Source organism: Triticum dicoccoides, chromosome 6B (assembly GCF_002162155.2).
Source record: "Triticum dicoccoides isolate Atlit2015 ecotype Zavitan chromosome 6B, WEW_v2.0, whole genome shotgun sequence".
Lineage (NCBI taxonomy): Eukaryota > Viridiplantae > Streptophyta > Magnoliopsida > Poales > Poaceae > Triticum > Triticum dicoccoides.
Genome location: NC_041391.1, coordinates 22,694,922 through 22,715,813, shown reverse-complemented (window position 1 = coordinate 22,715,813; position 20,892 = coordinate 22,694,922).

Here is a 20,892-nt window from a genome sequence, read left to right as displayed (position 1 = left end):
GGGACCTCTTTGGTGGTCTCCCATGGCTCCGGCGGCAACGGATCTTCCATTCCTCCTCTTCGACATTAGGCAGCGGTCGATGCTCTCCGGCTGGTCTGGTCCTTTGGCTTTGGAGGGAAACTGTTATTTCGAGGGGGGCGGGGGGCTGGTAGGAGGGACGTGTGTGCCGCCGTGCACCTCGTTTTCGGCACAGGGCTGCCGATCTTGGCCATGTGCTGCTCCTCCACCTCCGCCTCCCCCCAGCCGACGTCGGGGCACGATTCTTCTCGAGGCTGGGTGATCACCGGTGGTTCCAGAGGTGGTTGGGGGCGTGGATCTGGTCAAATTTGTGTCCTTTGGTGGCTTTCAGGGAGGTCTGGTGGCAGGGCGGCGGTTCTGGCGGTGGAGGCACGTTGGTCGTGGCCGGACTGCGCGGCTCTGACAGGTATGTTGAACGGAGTATTTGTTGGCTACACAGATCTTCTCAAATAGCTAACGTGTACTACTGGAAAAAGGTCAAGGCACACATCCCAGCGCTAGAATGGCTCGACGAGATTACGGCCTTCATATAGCTCGGCCTCCAAAACGCCCCACTCGTAGAGCTAGTGCTAAGAACATATGTCCACTTGTGTCCGTCTAGAAAATTGAAAGATTGATCGACAAGCGGCACAGTTCGAGAGGCGCAATTGTTAGAGAATCTCCGACAGCCGCGCTAAACTAGCGCCGCGCCGCAAATTAGGCCGTTTTAGCGCGCGCACAACACGGATGGTGGCTCCAGCGGGCATGCAAAAACCGCGCGTGCGCTATAACGAGTTGGGCGCGCTGTCGGATACGCTATCCCGCGCGGTGTATTTGGGGCGCCCGCTTCCGCGCGCCGCACTCTCTCCTCTCCGCCTCCTACGACCCCCGCGCGCGCGCCGGCGCCGGACTTTGCCATGGACGCACGCGCCGGCACCCCGCTCACCCCGTTGTACAGCCGCGACCCCGCCGCCGCCGCCGGAAACCCTAGCGCGGGGAGCGTTGGTGTCGCCACCGCCGGAGCTCCGCAGAGCGTTGTGGGCATGATTTTGAACTTGTGGGCATGAACGTTTATTCATCAACTTGTTTGTGTCAAATTTTATATGTCATGTTCATTGCATTTTGAATGTTTCAAACTCATTTTGTGTCCAAAATGCCATATATGCAATGCAATGCCCGGCGAGTCGCGCGCGCTGTATTTTTGCGCGCTGCTGGAGCGGCGCGCGCGCTGCATTATAGCGCGGCTGTTGGAGCCAGCGCTCGCGGCCGCGCTAAACCAGCCGAAGCGCGCGCGGCATACTGGTTTTTTGCGCGCGGCGCGAAGCGCAGCTGTTGGAGATGCTCTTAGCACATATTTTGCATATGAGGTAAGATGAGTGTGTAAGAGATCCAATGATCCGTAATGTTCCTGTGTACGTACGTGTACAAAAGGGATATACTTGACGCCCAAGTATAACGGTTCTGGTTTTTTCTACCGAGCACGGGAGGTATGTACTATGCATTGCTTAGCCATTGATTTCCTTTGTGGGGATTTGTGCCATTTTTCCACGAAAAATGCGTCCTGGTATTATTTATGTTATCTATATACCCTCGAAAACATAAGGTATTGTGTCAGAGATGTTGCTGGTGTGTACGTAATCATGGAGGTTGTACAGTGCAACTCTCCTTCCACAGTTACATGCATAAAAATCTCATTCCAAAACAGGTGCCTCACACACTTGCAAGGAAAAAAGTGCACAAAACTAGTATAGAGAAAAATAGAGCTAAAACCATGGCCACCGCGGACAGTGCCATTTGTTTCGAGCCATGTTACCTAGGGGATCTTCACCTCGGTGACATGACATGCATGGGAGTAAGAGGATGTACTAGAAAAGATTCAATCATAAGCTCCGTGATGTTCAAAGGTTCAGTCATAAGTTCCTCATTACAAAGACCTGACTTCAAGGACTTGGTCAGAAGTTTTGTAAAACTGTTTCTCGAAACAGGCTCACGCCCCTCTTAAAGGACTCAGTCAGAAATTTTGTAACTGTTTTGTAATACGTATTACCAGGATGATGATTTTCTCAAGACCAAAGGAAAGGAATTTGCGAGGATGATATATCTGTACTTGCTCTACTTCAATGTTTGAGACTGAAGTTTCAAATTGATTCTAATGATTTCACAACGCCACAACAGCTAGAGAAATGGGTTGGAAAGAGTGTGGTGGGTTGGAACTTTGAGCCTCAACCGCTTGTTCAAACACTGAGTTTGTCTTTCATGTTCTTATTTTTCACTAAAATGCTTCAAATTAAGGTTCATGAACAAGTTCCGGAATTATGTGGTTAATGAAGATTTGCTGAAACTTGTGAAAGCTATGGCTCGTGCAATGGCCAATGGGTAACTGGTGAGACTAATTAGTGCGCAGGCACTGTTATACCATGATATACTTGCTCACGCAACCATTGGAGACAACGAAAGAAGCAGTTTGTAAGCTGCTCTATCGTGGCTATTCCTGAATGCAGTACCAGTGCTACCTTTGTCAGGATATAAAATTTCAATTGGTGTGTTATCCGAGTACTTGTTTTATCTATATGATCAGAGCAAGTTCTTCTTGGCTTCGGCTAGTAGGCCGATTAACATTTCTATGCTCTACTACAACAAAGGAAGTACAGGGCACCTATCGGTAGCTTCAGCTTATGGTTTCAATGATGTACAGGAGGGCAGCAGAGGAAGTGCTCAGCTCTGTTATCCATATGAGCAGATCAAGTTCTTGTTTTGTCTTTCGACTGTAGCTGCAATGTAAGTATGATGTTGCATCACAATGTAAGTACAGAAGGACCAAATTGAAAGGCTCAAAGGATCTAAAGGAGGCCAAGAAGCGTCAGCAATTGGGTGATAATTTGAAGGATCTACTGTACTCAATCAAGGTAGCATCAATATTTGTCACACAGTTTTGATTGCTTATAATATTTGTACTCCCTCCGTTCTGGTTTGTAAGCTACCTCGTTTCTTTGGTCAGACTTTGAGCATCAATTGAACTAATAAAATATGAGTTATATGTACCAAAATATATACAATTGAAAACTTCTTTCTGGTGCAAATCCAATAGCATACTTTCTGTGGCATATAAGTTATATTTTGCTAGTCAAATTCACAGTCAAAATTTGACACGGAAATGAGTGACATAGGAGTGTTTGGCATAAAGCTTTTTTTCACTATGAGTACCAGCAGAACATTCAATGCATCTTTGCTTTTGTTCCACGAAGCACTACTTATCGGTATCGTAAAGGAAATAACGGACCAAAAAGGGCAAACACCCAAAATTGTGTTGTTGATTCATATTTGAATGTACATACTTCCTTCGTTCTACAATTATTGTTTTATTATCTTGATTTACTAATACCGTGGTAACACCACAGTTAAGATGTTGTAATATCTCTACTCCTAATGGACGAATTGGTTGAATAGTCCCCCCCACTTTCAACCGGTTTAATTTCAACCGGTTTATTTTCAACCGGTTTTGTCCCATCAAATTACCCCCACCCCACGCCCACCCACCGAACCCCATCAACAGCGCCCTGCCGCCGATCAGGATCGCCCTGACGCCGATCCCCATACCCCATACCCCGCCGCCGATCCCCATACCCGCGGCAGAATTGATCTGCGCACTCCACAGCGCCGTCGCCGCGGAACGACTCGACAGGGCCGCCGCCACGTTTCTGGATCGCAGGCAGTTTCTGGGTCGCGCGCCGCCACGCCGCCGCCACGTTTCTGGATCGCTGGCAGTTTCTAGATCGCGCGCCGCCGCGCGGAACGTGCGATCAGCGACGCTGTACGGTTTCAACCCCAGGTATGTTTACGTGTACAGATCATGAAGGTCCTGATGGACTCGTGTTCAAACTAAAACTGCACTTCATTTTCCACCTCCGCCTCCGGCCGCTACAGTCAATTTATGTGCAAAAGTTACAATTATATTAGCACTGCAAATCATCCATACAAGTGTCTCTAGCATCACTCTGTGGTCACAGGAGAGCTCTGATTGTCAGATCCCACCACTACTCAAAAGTTCTCTAGAGGAACAAGGGCTGAAAGATCACATGAGTAGTAGTTCTGTCAAAAAATCCTCTCTAGCATTGCTAAGGTTCAACAGTAAGAAATCTGACAGAACAAGCAAAAAAGAAGAGCCATGGGTATTTCTCTGTTGGATTGTGAAATCCTTTTGACCGAAAAACATACAAACATGCATCAAGCTATTCCCAGTGACACCCGCATAGTACAAAGCCTTTAGCTAACTGTAAAAAGGGAAAAACAACATGAGTGTTACCTGAGATAGATACATGCATCAAAGCTATTTACTGTGACACATACACATTAAAAACCCAGTAAGCTCACTGTAAAACTGGGAGCAGCAAACAACTTAAAAGGCAAAGATCAAAATTACTATAGCCTTGCAGGATAATTACAGTTCTTATTGCTCTGTAAATAATAAAGAAGATGCACTATAAAAACACAACAGTAGTTTAGTATGGAGCAGCAAACAACTTGAAAACTATGGTTCAAAATTACTGTAGTTTTGCATTAGAATTACAGTTCTTGTTGCACTGTAAATAACACAGAAGATGCACTGTAAACAAACAACAGTAATTTAGTATCCAGCAGCAAACAACCTGAAGACATGGTTCAAAATTACTATAGCTTTGCAGAAAAACTACATTTCGTGGCCTAAAAAAATAAAGAAAAATGCAAAGTAGCAAGGTCTGTTCGACATGTCTTTCTATTTTCATATATATAGCAAGACTAATAAATCTGTAACAACCTGCCCTTATGGACTGAATTTCTGTACAGTGGGAAAGGGCCTTTAGTACTGTTGGTATTTCACGTGATCTGCTTGCAGAGTCAGTTTACAAGTTTTTGCGTGATACCTGAGTCTGTTGGACGTGTCTTTTTTTAATAGTTACATATGGGGACTCCACAGAGCAAGCCAGCGGAACAGACGACTTCATCACATGTACCTCCAGGTATATGTTCACCTATAAATTGTGCTACACAAGTCAAACATATATATGTTCAACTACATATGTGTTACAGGCCCGATGGAGGGGACAAGTGTTGACGACTCTAACGAAGGGATTATACCCGTAGCCGATGATGTTGACAAAATTTACCCACGTAGTCCAGGTATAAGGTTTACTTTTATCCTTCTTAGTTGGAAAATCATACCTAAAAGACTTGGGCACAACCGATTCTAATGTATCAACATCTTTATTTCTAGGAGTCCATATTACTCCCTCCGAACGGATGATACTTGAGACCGATGGTGATAGCACATATGATACTCATGGTATATAACTACCTCCTTGTATGTGTTCAGCTACATATTTTGTTATACATGTCAAACACCATCACAGGAGATGTTGCAGGCCCGATGGAGGGACATCTTGGTGACGATTCTAATGAAGGGGTTATACCTGGAGCCGACGATGTTCACAAGAATTACCCAAGTAGTCCAGGTATTAAGGCTGTGCATATATACTGAGATTGCTTTTATGCTTTTTATGTGATAAATCATACATAACAGACTTGGGCAGAACCGATTCTAAAAGATCAAGCGTGTGACTTGTAGGAGTCCATATTATTCACTCGGACAGGATGATACTTGAACAGGCCGATTGTGAAAGTACATATGATCATCAACCTTCCCATCTGATTTCGGGTAAGTATTATGTTGCCGAAAGGTTAAGACCATGTGCCTACAACTTTGCCTTGTTTCGGTCCAATATATTGTTATGCTAGCATGCAACATGACAGTTGGGAAGAGAGGCCGCATAATGTTCCACGCCATCCTCAAAGTGATATCAATAATGCAGATCAACCATCCTCTGTGGACCTTGACGAAAAAAGAGAGTTGAAAAAAGCTCGGAGGCGAGCTGCTTATAGAAAGAAAAAAGAGGAGGCTACCGTCAAGCAACAAGATGAAAATCTGTCTGCCCTTACGATATCAGGTAAAAATGCTTTATGGGAAGGCACTGCGATGATATTATATATACTAACTCCATTCCAGAGTGTAATGTTAAGATCATTTCACATGCAGATATGCGGTATGTGGGTGGGTTACCTCTCGGTGATATCACTAATGTGTGTCAACCAACCACGGTGGACGATGACGATAAAAAAGAGCAACTAAGGTCTCGGAGAAGAGCTGCTTATCGAAAGAAAAAAGAGGAGGCAGACAACAAGCAAAAAGATGAAAATCTGACAGCCATTACGATATCAGGTACGGATGTTTATGTTTCAGCAATATGATTACCGTATGTATACTTTCTTAGTGAATAATGTAGGTGACATATGTTTCCGAGACCCCAACCCCACGAATAATTGACCAAGAAAGTGAATAAAAACAATTGACCAATAGTTGACCATTGTGTTATCATACAATTCCTGATCATTTAGGTTCAATTCGATATATGGCAGACATAGGACTTCAGAATACATACAGACTTTATGTATGGACACGGAGGGATTCTATAAAAAAAATAAACCCTAGATAAATAAGTAGCTTCAACCAGCCCTGTTACCTCTCGGTGAACAATGAAGACCCTAAACCCTCCGGGCAGATATGCAAAATGTTCCCCTGTTACCTCTTGATGATACCAACCCAACTACATCCAGCTATACATCATTGTTTAACCTGACCATGCAGATATATAAATTAAGCGTTTGTGTAGTACATGAAATCTTCTTGAACAATGAAGACCCTAAACCCTTCGTGCAGATATGCAAAATGTGACCCTGCTACCTCTCGGTGATATCACTAATGGGTGTCAACCAATCTCGGTGGACCTTGACGAGAAAAAAGAGCAAATGAAGGCTCGGAGGAGAGCTGCTTATCGAAAGAAAAAAGAGGAGGCAGCCAGCAAGAAACTAGATGAAAAACAGCCTGATAAAGAACACAAGGGTGACTTAACAGACGAGCAAATTGAGCAGAGAAACGCGCGGAGGCGAGCAAGTTATCGGAAAAAAGTGGGTGACGGAGTGATCGATCTTCGAGAAAAAAATCAGAAGTTGCAAGAATGGCGCGTGCAACACCCTAAAACCATGACTGAGGATGAAAGGGGGGAGTCAAGTGCAAAGAGAAAGGCAAAGTATGCTGCAAAGAAAAACACTCCGTGTGCTGAATCGATCGCAATGCCACGTCCAGATCTAACTAGCACATTGTTCAACCCTCACACACATTGTCCGACTCTCACACTTTCAGCCCTCACGCAACAATTCGACAGTGAACTAATATATCATGCTCCTACGGTCAATGCGGCCCCCACATACATTCGCAACACCGAAACCGATGGTACATATCCTATCAACCATCATCTTCCATCATGTAATCATTCATGAGATATAAATAATGATGTATAGTGTTGTAGGTGCATACCTAAGCAGAACCTTCGGTGATGGTGCTGTACATGGCGACCGCAGCGAAATCAATGTGTGCCTACAAAATGCCAACCAGCAAACCAGTGATCCGGTAGCAATAGCGGATAATGGAGTGGACGAGCAGAGTCATGAGTCCAGAGCAACGCCTGGGAGGGGAGAGCGAGCTTGCAAGGGTGGTATGGTGGCAAAGAAGCGTCAACAGAAAATTGGCAAGGAAAAAAAGTACGCATGTACCGCATGGTGAGAGGAATGTTCTACGCGATCGGCGTAATGAAAGGTTTGCAGGTAGGGTGATGACCCCAACCGTCAGGTCCATCTCCATACCTAAAATGAGCTCAACTGGACAACCTACCATAGTGGAACCACACGGTGCCTCGACCTCATCTAGCACGCCGGAGTACACGATCAGAAGTGAAGGTAACACTCCCATCCTTACTCTTCTTGCGTCTCTTGAGACTGAACCCTCATTTATTGGTTTCGCGCCTGAGCAGACGACATGGACGCTTACCTTACTCGTCTCATGAATGATAATGTCAACCCTGATAGCCTCTTTGACGATGAGTATTACCTGTTTGCTGGTGAAGGTATGTACACCCACTTGAGCAACATCCACCCGTTTGAAATATCACACTAATTATAAACCTTGTTTGCAGACTCAGATACTGATGACATGGAGCACGATGAATTGGAAGACTCAAGTCACAATACCTATGTCGACCATGATCCATTGGACTATGTCTACTCAAACCTCCCAGACCACACACACATCTTGAAGCACACCGCAAATTGCGATCACTGCAAGGCCAAGAAGTTTGTGTCTGAGGCCCCGGGATTCTGTTGTCGCAGTGGGCAGATCGAGTTGAAGCAACCGGAGCCCATCCCGGAGCTAATGAGGATTTGGTCTAGCATGGATGCGGACTCAAGGCATTTTCGGGAGAACATACGGTTCTTCAACGGCCACTTCTCCTTCACAACCCTTGGTGTCAGCCTTGATGAAAGCTACACAAACATGAAGTCTGGGGTGTACACGTTCCGGGCGCACGGCACCATCTACCACAACGTTCATTCCTTCGGGCCAACATCACGTCCAGATCATCTACAGTTGTACTTCTACGACGACGACCCAGGCCTAACCCATCGCAAGGCTGCCACCGAGCAATTAGACCAAGATGTCGTGAGAAAGTTAGTGCACATACTCAGGGAAAACCCGTACTCCCAGCAGTTTAGGAGTTTGGGTGCGCACAGGGACAACCTCGACGATTACAGGATAGACCTCAACACTGACCAGAGACTAGACCAACGGAAGTATAATAGACCTCTGTCATCTGAGGTCGCTGCAATTTGGGTGGAGGGCACTGACCTAGCAAAGAGGTTCGATCGTAGGATTACACTTTGTGGGAATGACAACCAGAGGCATAGTATACATGTGACGGCTGGCTCATATGACCCTCTCTCTTAACCACTCTTCTACCCAAGGGGGGAGCTCGGTTGGCACCCGAAACTTCCTAAACGTGATGTACCTTGGCCGGTTGTGCAACAACCAAGAGGTAGAGGTGATGATGATGATGATGATGATGCAGGTAAGCCTTATGCGTATTCTGTTGTTTACATGAATTGTATACTTCTCATATGAATCCTAATGTCTGCGTTACTCATCCATGTGCAGAGGGGAATAGCAGGTTATGCGTCTCAGTGAGAGACTACTACTGTTACATGCTCCAGACACGACCTGGGATATTCAATCCCATACTCTGTGGAGCACGATTGCTCCAGCAATGGGGGGTGGACATGTACATCAAAATTGAGAGTTGTAGGTTGAAATGGTACAGGAAGAACCAGACAAAGATCCGTGCCGACCTGTATAAAGGAGTTGTTGATGCAATTACATCCGGGGAGACCCGTGTAAGCGTTGTTGGAGTAAGGATAGTGCTACCTGGAACGTACCCAGGTGGCGACCGCGACATGAAGCGGAGGCATATGGATGCCATGGCAATTGTCCATACGTACGGGAAGCCTGACACCTTCTTGACCATGACCTGCAACCCTAACTGGGAAGAGATAACAAATGAGTTGTTTCCTGGTCAGACAACGCAAGACCAACCTGATCTTGTGGCTCGTGTGTTCCATGGGAAGCTAGAGGCTATGAAAGAGATGTTGTTCAAGCAGCATATCCTGGGTGTTGTTGTTGCACATGTATACGTAGTCGAGTTCCAAAAGAGGGGACTCCCCCACGCACACTTTTTGTTGATCATGGATTCTGCCTATAAGCTTGTCGTTCCGGAGCAGTACGACCGACTCATTTCTGCCGAGCTCCCTGACAAGCAAAAGTATCCTGAACTCCACACCTTGGTGGTGAAACATATGATGCATGGACCATGCGGTGCTCTCAACCCCAAAAATGTGTGCATGCAACAGAACGAGTGCAAGTGCAGATACCCGCGGCCGTTCAATGAAAACACGGCACAAGGCAAGGACTCATACCCTGTTTATCGTCGTCGAGATAATGGTCGGCAAGCTAAGGTCCGGGGTAAAATGTTGGACAACAGATGGGTTGTGCCGTATAACCCTTACCTTCTGCGGATGTTCAATTGCCACATCAACGTTGAGGTTTGCTCCAGCATAAAGGCCGTCAAATACCTTTACAAGTACATATACAAGGGCCATGATAGGGCTTCTTTCAGCATCGACCAGCCCGACGCTGATGGTAACATTGATGAGATCAAAAGATACGTAGACGCGAGGTGGGTTACTCCTCCAGAGGCGATGTGGAGGATATTTGGCTTCCCCTTGTGTGCCAATGACCCGCCTGTCCTATAGCTGCCTCTTCATCTCCCGAATATGCACAAGGTGGCATTCAATGAGCAAGCTCACTTGACCGACGTAGTCGCCTCTGAGAAAGCTTCCAAATCCATGTTGACAGAGTATTTCAAAGCTAACCAAAACCACCCGTGGGCTAGGAATATATTGTACAAGGATTTTCCTGGAAGGTTCACATGGCAGAAGGGTAAGAAGTATTGGAAAGAGCGGGTGAAGCATTATCAAATAGGTCAAATTGTGTCTGCCAATCCTGCCAAGGGGGAGCAATACTATCTGCGTGTCCTGCTAAACCATGTTGCTGGCAAGACATCCTATGAGGACCTGCTCACCGTGGACGGTAGGCTATGCGGGAGCTTTAGAGAGGCTGCCGAAAGGTTGGGACTCATCGAGGCAGATAACACGCTCGACGACTGTCTTACCGAGGCAGAGCAGTGGGCGATGCCTTGTTCGCTCAGGAGGCTCTTTGCAACAATTTTGGTGCACTGTGAGCCAGGCGACGTGCGTGGTTTATGGGATAGGCACTTCGAGCCTATGTCTGATGACTATCGGCGATCACACACATGCCTGATTGAGGTGGAACAGATGGTGTTGCTTGACATTAGGGGTATGTTGCAGTCCATGGGCAAAGACATATCTGATTTCGCTCTTCCATGCATTGACGATGCGTTCGACCCAACCGAGGGCGAGGCCAGAGAAGTGATCGAGGAATCCAACGTCGATTTTGACATCAACGACACTAAATTGGCTTCGTCGCTAAACTTGGAGCAGAGGGCTGCATACGACGAGATACTAGCTTCTGTTGAACGCGGTGATGGGGGTGTGTTCTTTGTTGATGGACCGGGAGTACAGGGAAGACCTTCCTGTACAGGGCGCTGCTCGCCAAGGTTCGAAGCGAGGGAAACATCGCTATCGCTACCGCGACGTCAGGCGTCGCCGTTTCTATCATGCCTGGAGGCAGGACTGCCACTCGAGGTTCAAGATCCCATTGAGCTGCGACAATGGCGCCTCATGCACCTTCATGAAACAGAGTGGTACTGCCAAGCTACTGAGGATGGCCTCATTGATACTATGGGATGAGGCCACCATGACTAAGCGACAGGCGGTCGAGGCACTGGACAACAGCATGCGTGACATCACGGGAAGATGGGACCGACCCTTTGGAGGAAAAACTGTTGTGTTTGGCGGGGACTTCAGGCAGGTGCTTCCGGTCGTCAGGAGGGGGTCCCGGGGTCAGATAATCGATGCAACCCTTCAAAGTTCACACCTCTGGAAGGGTATGCGCCAGCTAAGGCTTGTCACCAACATGAGGGCTCATAATGACACCTGGTTTGCGGATTACTTGCTAAGGGTAGGCAATGGCACCGAGGAAGTTGACGAACAAGGAAACATACGACTCCCTGAAGATATTTGTGTGCCGTCTACAGGCGAGGGTGATGACCTGGAGAAGTTGATTGACCATGTGTTTCCGAGACTAGATGACAACATGACCGATCCGAATTACATGACTTCACGCGCAATTCTCTCCACCACGAACGACAACGTCGACAAGATAAACATACGCATGGTAGAGCATTTTCGGGGAGAAGAAGTAATCTACCATAGGTTTGACAGTGCAGAAGACGACCCGTATGGCTACTACGCCCCCGAGTTCCTAAATGGATTGACTCCCAATGGACTGCCTCCGCATGCACTCAAACTGAAGCTCAACTGCCCCGTCATACTTCTGAGGACCATTGATCCGGCTAATGGTCTGTGTAACGGGACGAGGCTTGTGGTGCGAGGTTTCGAGAGGAACGCCATCGACGCAGAAATCGTGATCGGACAACACGCAGGTAGGAGGGTATTCCTTCCTCGAATACCCCTATGCCCGTCTGACAACGACATGTTTCCATTCAAGTTCAAGAGGAAGCAATTTCCTGTAAGGCTTAGCTTTGCTATGACGATTAACAAGGCTCAAGGCCAGACGATTCCGATTGTTGGCGTGTACCTACCTAATCCTGTGTTCTCTCATGGTCAACTCTATGTCGCACTGTCTCGAGCCACTGCAAAGAGAAACATAAAGATCCTCATTGAGAAGGATAAGGAGGAGAATGCCAAGAAGCAAAGCGGTAAACCTAAGAAGCGAAAAAGACCTGCCATGTCCTTACAAACCTCGATGAAGAACATCGTCTATAAGGAAGTCCTTACAGGCTGAAGTCCGCTCTTAAGAAGCTGACGGGTTTTGAATAAGATAAAGGATTTACTCTTTTGCTACAGACAATTTGGTCGTCTTCCGTGTTCTTGTACAAATATTTATCTTTCGATGTTAGCAACTGAACTTTATTATGTTTATTCAACAAGTCAAATATTAATAATATTGCCTCGGATTTGTGACTTTGCAAGTTGCCACTTTTTCCTGTATGTGACATTATTTCTCCTTTTGCCGGATTGCTTATGTATATTATTCTTTTGTTGTTTTGTAATCAATCATTTACTACATCTAAACTAGGCTTTGTTTTCCTACATAAGTTTTGCACACTGCATGGGTCACTCCGTTGTTGTAAAATTCACTGGAGTGTTCTACATTAGAGAAATATTTATGATGCGGCCCCAATGCAGGTTTATTTTTGTCCTGTATATAGTCTCTTATTTGCCCTTTATTTGAATTTTATAATCCTCGCTTTTCAATACACATCTAAACATACATGATGTGTTTCTAACTACTTAGTTGCAGGTTTGGCACAAGTAAACGGATGGATGCGTGTTGACATCTTCATGATCTCACAAATATTTCCAGTAGTATTATTTTCCTTTCATTGTGCCATATTCTGTCAGTTGCTTTTCCTATTGCGTGTATCTTGCAGATAAATAAGAGTTTTAATGAATTGTTAGAACCTGGACAGTACCACAATTTATAACCACCTATTATTCTGCCATGAAATGTACATTTTATAGCATATCAGGTGCGCTTCTATCTGTTCGTGCCTTCAAAATATCAAACCAGAGGACATCTACTAATATATTTTTGTAGCTCTGTTGCTTCCGATGGTACATGAGCTATCACTGTGGTTCATCTACTAATATATTTTTGTAGCTCTGTCAACATGTGAACATTGTATACATGGCATGTACTATGAAAGAACAATATGTCCATGTCGGTATATTTTTTTCTATGTCACAGACTTCTGATCCTATCGTTCTCCCTATATGTCGTCCAAACACATCATATTCTCCTGTAGATTTTTATGTAAAGGTATAGACATTGTGTTCCATTGTGAACATGATAGTGCAGCCCGGAAAAAATAAGTGCAAGAACCACTGGAATTCAAGGTGCCAATATACAAAAGTGAAAAAACGTATTAATCTCATCCCTTCTACTGAAAAAGAACATACTTATTACTGGATGTGAGTAGAGCGGCAGCTCGCTTTCTCTCTGCAACTCCCTATATTGAGCCGGTGTGCATTATTTGCTGCTGCAGGGGCGTGTAGGCGGCAGCATACATGGTGATTCTCTACTGCAACAACTTGCAATGCAAGGTCTTTTCCGAGGAAGATTCAGGGCATCTGGGAACGATTGCTTTTGCTTGCCCTTGATCTATTAGATAAGCACACGCTGCCAATATATTTTTGGCTTGCATAAAGAGTACTCTTGTGCAAGAGTTGCAACTAACAAGACCTTCCGATGTACTCTTTTGATCCAAAGTTCTACTTATTCTCCCCGCAAAAAAAATGTTCTACTTATTCTTTTGCGGGTGCCAAAGGTATACTAGATTTTCCTTTTTTTTTACTTTCACATCTTCAAATCAGTTGCTTGTGAATTGATGCGTGTGGTATGACTCTATGGTGCACTTCAGTGCACTATTGGTATTGTAACCACTAGAAATATAGCTATATTGCCAATATAGTTGAAATGTGAATTGAAAGATTGGACGTTGCTTTGTGTCATAGCTGAAAAAAGAAAAATGACAGTTGACTATGTACTCATTTGTCAAATTGTGATCTCGCATCAATTATTTCGGTTCTGTAGCACAATGCAAAAACCATGCGAAATAAATCACATTGATTAAGTATAAAATATTTATGTACCCGTTGCAACGCACGGGCAATTTCATATTTGGGAAATAAATTAATTGTTTCTTTCTATATATCTGGAGGCAAAGTTTGGAAAGGAGACATAAATTAGGAAATAAATGATCCGGCTTTGATACATTTGCCGGGTGGAGCATGCAACCAAAATAATTTTATTCCATGTTTTCCTATAGTTTTTTTATGGAATGTTGTAATTACGGAAGGACATGGGCCACCATCCAAAACATTTTAGTGTCCAACCTCTCGGTCCGGCCTACCATACGTTCAATGGGTTTCCCAGTGTGGCCATTAATATTCACTTAATCGGATTTGTTTATAAGGAATGTTAAATTATGCTTCTTCCGATCGGGAAAGGGAAACATATATAATAGATATATGATCCGGCGTATATTTATTTGCCCAGTGGAGTATGGAAGGAAAATATATGCTTGTCCTTTTATTAGCAAGGATTTGTAATGGAAACATGCACGGAGTATGGAAGGAAGATATATGCTTCCCCTCCGACACTCATATATATGGTCCGGCTGTGAGTGCACCGTTGTCCACTGCCCCCTCGCTCGCTCGTCCTGGTGCTAAGACGACTTTCTGCCTGTGCCAATGGCTGCAATGCCCATTTTTGTTGGAGTGAACGACGCAGTCACATACATATACAACTACGTCATGCTTTCTTCAGACGAGGAGGAGTTAGAGTTTGTTCTGGCAGCCCTAAACTCTATCTATATTTTTTTTGCAATTGTTAGATGCAGATCAGTACCATTATATTATGCATTATCGGCTTCTTATTTTAAACCCGAGTTAAAATATGTTCTTTCACCTAATCCACGTCGATGAGTTGGTCACGTTCATAAGTTGTTGCATGCATGAACTGGTTAGGATCATGCGATCCTTTCTAAGTCCATAAGGTTCTTAAGTTTTAACGTAGTGCTTTAAAAAATCTGGTCATGCGCTAATATTATCCTTTTACATTACGCCGTGTTAGTACCATCGACAGCACGTTATTTTAAACTACAAATTTTCTATGGACTGTAGTATATTGCAACGGGTCCTGATGCATGATACATGTACCATCTATAGGTTTCATCATAACTGTAATAGGAACAAGTTGCAACCGAACATATCATAATAGATTTGGTTATCTTACAAAATAGTACTTATGTCCTCAAATGACACTACAACTCCAATTTTTATGTACATACATTTCAGACCTTTCTAAAGTTTTGAAAAATATACTATTGTTTGCCCACACATTGAAGTACAATATTTTTATGATACCCTGATTTTATCATGCCGGTTTGTTTGCAGCACAATATGGATAAGTAGCCCTCGTCCATTCGTGATCGAGTTAAGTCTACGGACTATCCAAGACACCATGCGAGGTGATACATGGGTCAATCCGAGCTGCTTCGATCTTGCAGTGCGTAAGCTTAGTAGCGACGCGATATAGAGGAACGCAAGAACAGACTTTGTTGTCTCCACGCATATGTTTGATTTGCAATTCCATGGCCTAGCACGGTTGCTGCGTCATACTGGCTTGTGCCAAGCTGAACGCACCAACTTGTTGATTAACAATGTCATTGTACGGCCTTTGCCGAAATACAACGTGCTCTTGACCCCGTCCATTGTAAGGATGTTCCTTCTTAAAAACTGTTGTGTATACTATCTGTTCACCATTAACTTTGTATACCTATTGCAGTACCTATTGCCGTTGTATTTGGAAGATTCCTCCTATGGCCTCCTTGCAGTTAATATTGAAAATAGGAGGACTCTCGTGATTGATCATTCTAACGAGTCATTCCTAGGCTCAGAGGACTTTCATGACAAGGAACTTAAGAAGGAAGCCCTGATAGTTCTGCAAGAATTTAGCAGTGTATTGCAACAGGAGAGGCCTGGTTTGACCCCCCAACTCGTGGATTGGCCACAAGATCATACCTATATTACAGTCCCGCGGTAATTGTTTTAATTGGTCATGCACAATATAGCGTCACTGGTATAGGTTCTAACATATGGCTTTTTTTGTCACAGCCTGGACTCTGGATTGAAACTCCTACAGGAGATGGCTCACCAAGATGATACTCTCGGGCACAACATTTCCAGGACTTCGGTAGGTGCATATATAACAAGTTTCTCTCTTCCATTTCTTTGTTGAATAAAAATTTATGTTCTTCCACTCACATATGTTTGTTGTACAATTCATTCTTCAGCAATTTATTCCCTACATATATATAACAACTCTTTTTTTTATGTTTTCTAGGATTCAATACAGCTCAGAAAGAACTTGCTGGTCCAGATGCTGACGATCAAAGGCAATGAAGCAGCTGGAAACATCCCAGCTGAAATTACAGCGGCCTTGAGGTTTTTGGACGAATGACTATGGACTGATGCATATTGAGATGTCGCAGATATAATAAGCCAATAGAGCTTTGTTAGGGATCGAATATCAGATTTATCCTTTTGGCAATATGAATAATGTAATGGATTATATATATGTAGGGAATAAATGCTTCGATGGCACCCTCTAGCTTCGTATTCGCTTCAATGTTGTCTGCTTGTTTTGGTTCTATCTATATAATTTGGCTTCTATGTATATTTTGTACTATAATACCCGTGCGGTCAGGAGCAGGTTTGTTGCTCCCGGTGAACCGGAGGCATTTTGGAGGTAATAATCTTTTTGAATGCCCGTGCTGATCAGGTGATCAGATTGCATTTTCTGAAATGTTTTTAAAGTTTAAAGAGTGAATTATTTATACTTGCAGGGAACATTTACAGGGAGCGCCACCTGTGGGCTCTAGCTAGAGGGAGTGGAGTTCTACGGGGCTATTTGGATTACTACCAAAATCGACCATGCCAAAATTTTGGCTAGCCCATGAGATTTGATGGTTGTTTGGATCGATGCCAGGGATTTGGCTCGCCCGGCGACCTGGGCGTCCATGCGTGTAAATCTTGCCGATGTGCTGGCAAAGGCGTGGGCGAGCAAAAGCTTCGCCAAAAGATTGGCGTGCTGTTTCTCGGTGGACCCTACCAGGTGCATGCGGTAGGAATAGTTTTTTTTGTGATGGATCCGGTGGGATAGAAGCGATTTTGTTGGCTGTAACAAATCATCGGTCACCCAGCGCTTCTACCTCAAAAGAAAATAAGACACGTGAGTCAAGTACATGTGCATGCAGCAATCTTGAAAGAAAAGAAAATGAAGTGCATGCTGTATGTTTTGGGTTCCAACTTGCGATAATCACGCTTCTCAGAAACGAAAACTTCAAATAATTGCGTGACATTCTTTTGGCATATTCCCGTATAGATTTTTGTATCTAAGGTTTAGTTATCTGTACACCTTTTCAATTCTAGATAATAGATGAATTTGAATATAATCACCATGTCAATTTGGTCACAAACCAAACAAAGGTCTCTTTTGCCAAAATTTTGGAGGATACAATGGCCACAATCCAAACAACATCAACTTGCCAAAATTTTGGGCATGCCCTTGGTTTGGTCATGCCAATTTTTTGGTGGGGCATGCAGGGGCACAAACCAAACAGACCCTACATTTTTGTGAATAGTAGCCTAGGAGGGTTTTCAGGAGATGGCAGGCACGTCGTGGGCGATGCCAGCAGCCATGTAAATCTTGTACATATTGTTTATCCCCTTCTATAAAACTAAGGGATGCCTTTCGCGTGCTCTCGGTAACAATCTTTAGTAGGAGGGCCACAATATGTCCCTGTGTTTAAGTGGGCCAGGGCAGACCATCTGGGCTTTTTTCGTCACACTAAAGTACTAAAGCCTAACGCTTTCGTGGTAGAGATCTAAATAATTGATGGCCAAAAGCATGGTTAGCGCGTAGCGCTTGCCAGATCAGAATTTTCAGTAAATAATATCGTATCGTATAACTTCATCCATACACGCACTGTTATACGATACGATGTATACTTTCAAGCCAGCAATCGAATGGTCATAAGGCACGTACCTTCAATTGTCACCAATCTTCAAGTTCACATAGGATCCACAGTTCTCTGTCATGCTCAAGATGTTTCTGATAAAGCAATGATTATCTTGTATGTGTTCCTGAATATAGTAGACAATATTAGTCCCCTCCAAACTGTTTTCTTATTGACTACATAAAGTACAAGTCTGACCCAGGGTGTTCCGACAATTATTATTCGTTACCAACATTTTCTAATTTTAGTTGGTGAGGAAGAAAATTATTATAAAAGTTACCCTAAGGGAGACACATCTTCTTCTAATTTAATATAATTCAAAATATGATGTGTTCCATGTATGAACTATATCAAACAGAATATACATATGTGTAAGTAAAAATAAATTAAAAGAGGCACTAACGAATGGTGCATAGGATGAAAAAAAACAATATGCATTTCAATTTGTGTTATATAAAAAATAGTAATCTCAATATTTGTTAGTTTATTTACATCGAATATGTTTATTAGCTGTGTATATCTTGAGAATATTATGCAGAGATTTGTAAACTTGCTATTGATGGAAAAACATATCAATATGTTTATTAGCTGTGTATATCTTGAGAATATTATGCAGAGATTTTATAGTCAGACAGAATTAATGATAAGTATATTAATATTTTGGTAAGTTAATATCTCTGGCATCTTTTCTAAATTATTAATAGGTGTGTATTTGATATGAAAAGGAAATAGATCCTTTCCATACAGAGATATTAACGGCATGACTGGATCAATGCATGATCTGATACCCAGATGTCCTCCGCATGGCCTACTATATATATGTTACCATTAAAATACTATGCCATCCCTCCTCTCCCTCCTTACTGTCCCTTTGCCCAGACCAGGAGGATGATTTCCGAGGACTACGTTGTGTAAGCAATAACCATCAAGATTTGGAGTTCCTCACGGTATGTTAATTTCTGGATCCTTCTCTTATATAATAGCATGTTATTTATTAGATTAATAGTTTTTATATGTTTAGTTATACCATCAAATCCCAGATAAAGAACACCATTGCAGATTATGCAAGCTTATATAAATATCATACCCAATTAAATTGTTTGTAGTGGGCTGGAACTACTTATAAGTTGTTTATACACATATTTTACCCTATGAGCCTATTATTTAGATTACAATTGTGCCACACCCATAGCTTTTGTACCGATGGACAGTTCTCACTGCCTAATTTTGCAATGCAAATTAAAATTCAGAATCTTCAATACTTTATATGTTGGGATACTGTTCAATAATTTAGTGAACAGTCCTAAGTTTAACAACAAGCTAAGTACGCATAACAATTTACCAGAGATTCCTTTCCCTTTTATGACCTCATTGTTTTATCCATGCCTGTCTTCTAAGTCCATCTTACTGATTCCATGAAGTAGCTGTCAGCCATAATATGTAGGCCTTGGGAAAATCTGTCACGAGAAATGTAAAACTGTTATGGTAGGTACATGTCTTCACTAGGCACTTGCATGTATGTAAATAGCTACAAGTAATAGATTTAAACACTTGTTAAGTTTTCCTATTGGAAAATATGAAATATTTAAAATATGTTCAAAGAGAGACAATAGTTTGAATTTTTACAATCAATCCGAATAGATGTTTCATGCTGATTCACATGGGTCATAGGGAAGAACAAATATTGATGATGATAGTATAAAAAATGTCAGTAAAAAGTAGGCATATCAATTGCTAGCAAACTAAATTTTCACAATCATGTGAAAATAGTAGGCAATTTAAACTTTCAGTAAGAGATACAATAGTGTGGAGTCAGCAAAGTTTATGTAACCATTAAAAATGTCAGTATGAAACTATATTTATTTTATTTATCCATGCTAATCATCAAATGTAAAATAAATATATTTTTGCTGGTAAAAGGTTAAATGGTTTTAAATTACAAGAAGATCAACAGATTATTTAATGCACTCAACTTCTCCTTCTCTGGTCAATTCTCTTTCTTCCCTTTTCTCTGTTTAGTCCCTTCATGAAAATCACAGTTTGTAGGAAATAAATAATTAGTAAACTGAAGAAGCTTATCTCAAGAGATAATTTATGCATGTCAAAATGCAGTACTTTAAGAAAAACTTGCAATTGATATAATAGACTTTGAGTTATGTACAATGGCAACACCAATTAATTTTTTTAAAAAGCTGACCAAAACTGGGTGATTGTTTTTCAATGTAATAAGAGAGCATACAACTAAAGCAGACGCTGACCCAAGGTGGCATTAGTCAAGCATCCAACTAACTCAGGTAACATTTTTTTGCAAGAATTCTATAGACAATTCTATAGGAGCAGTACTGCAGGAAAAAAAATCTAAATTTATCAACAGAGCACCTGATGCCTGATCCATTGGAACATATATAATCTAGCTAGACTGATGCAAGAAAGCAATTCAATATCATCACTTATGTCTTGTCATATCATGGCTCTAAAGGCACAATTCGAAACCACATTTTCTTTAATATTTGAAAGTGAAAATTGAATGGTGTGCCCCAAGAATGCTCTGTTCTAGAACAACTACGATTGATCCTTTATATATGTACTTTTACACTAATAACGTACAGACCAGGGGGAAACAGTGCATAAGCTAAAATAAATATTTTTTTGCTGGTAAAAGGTTAAATGGTTT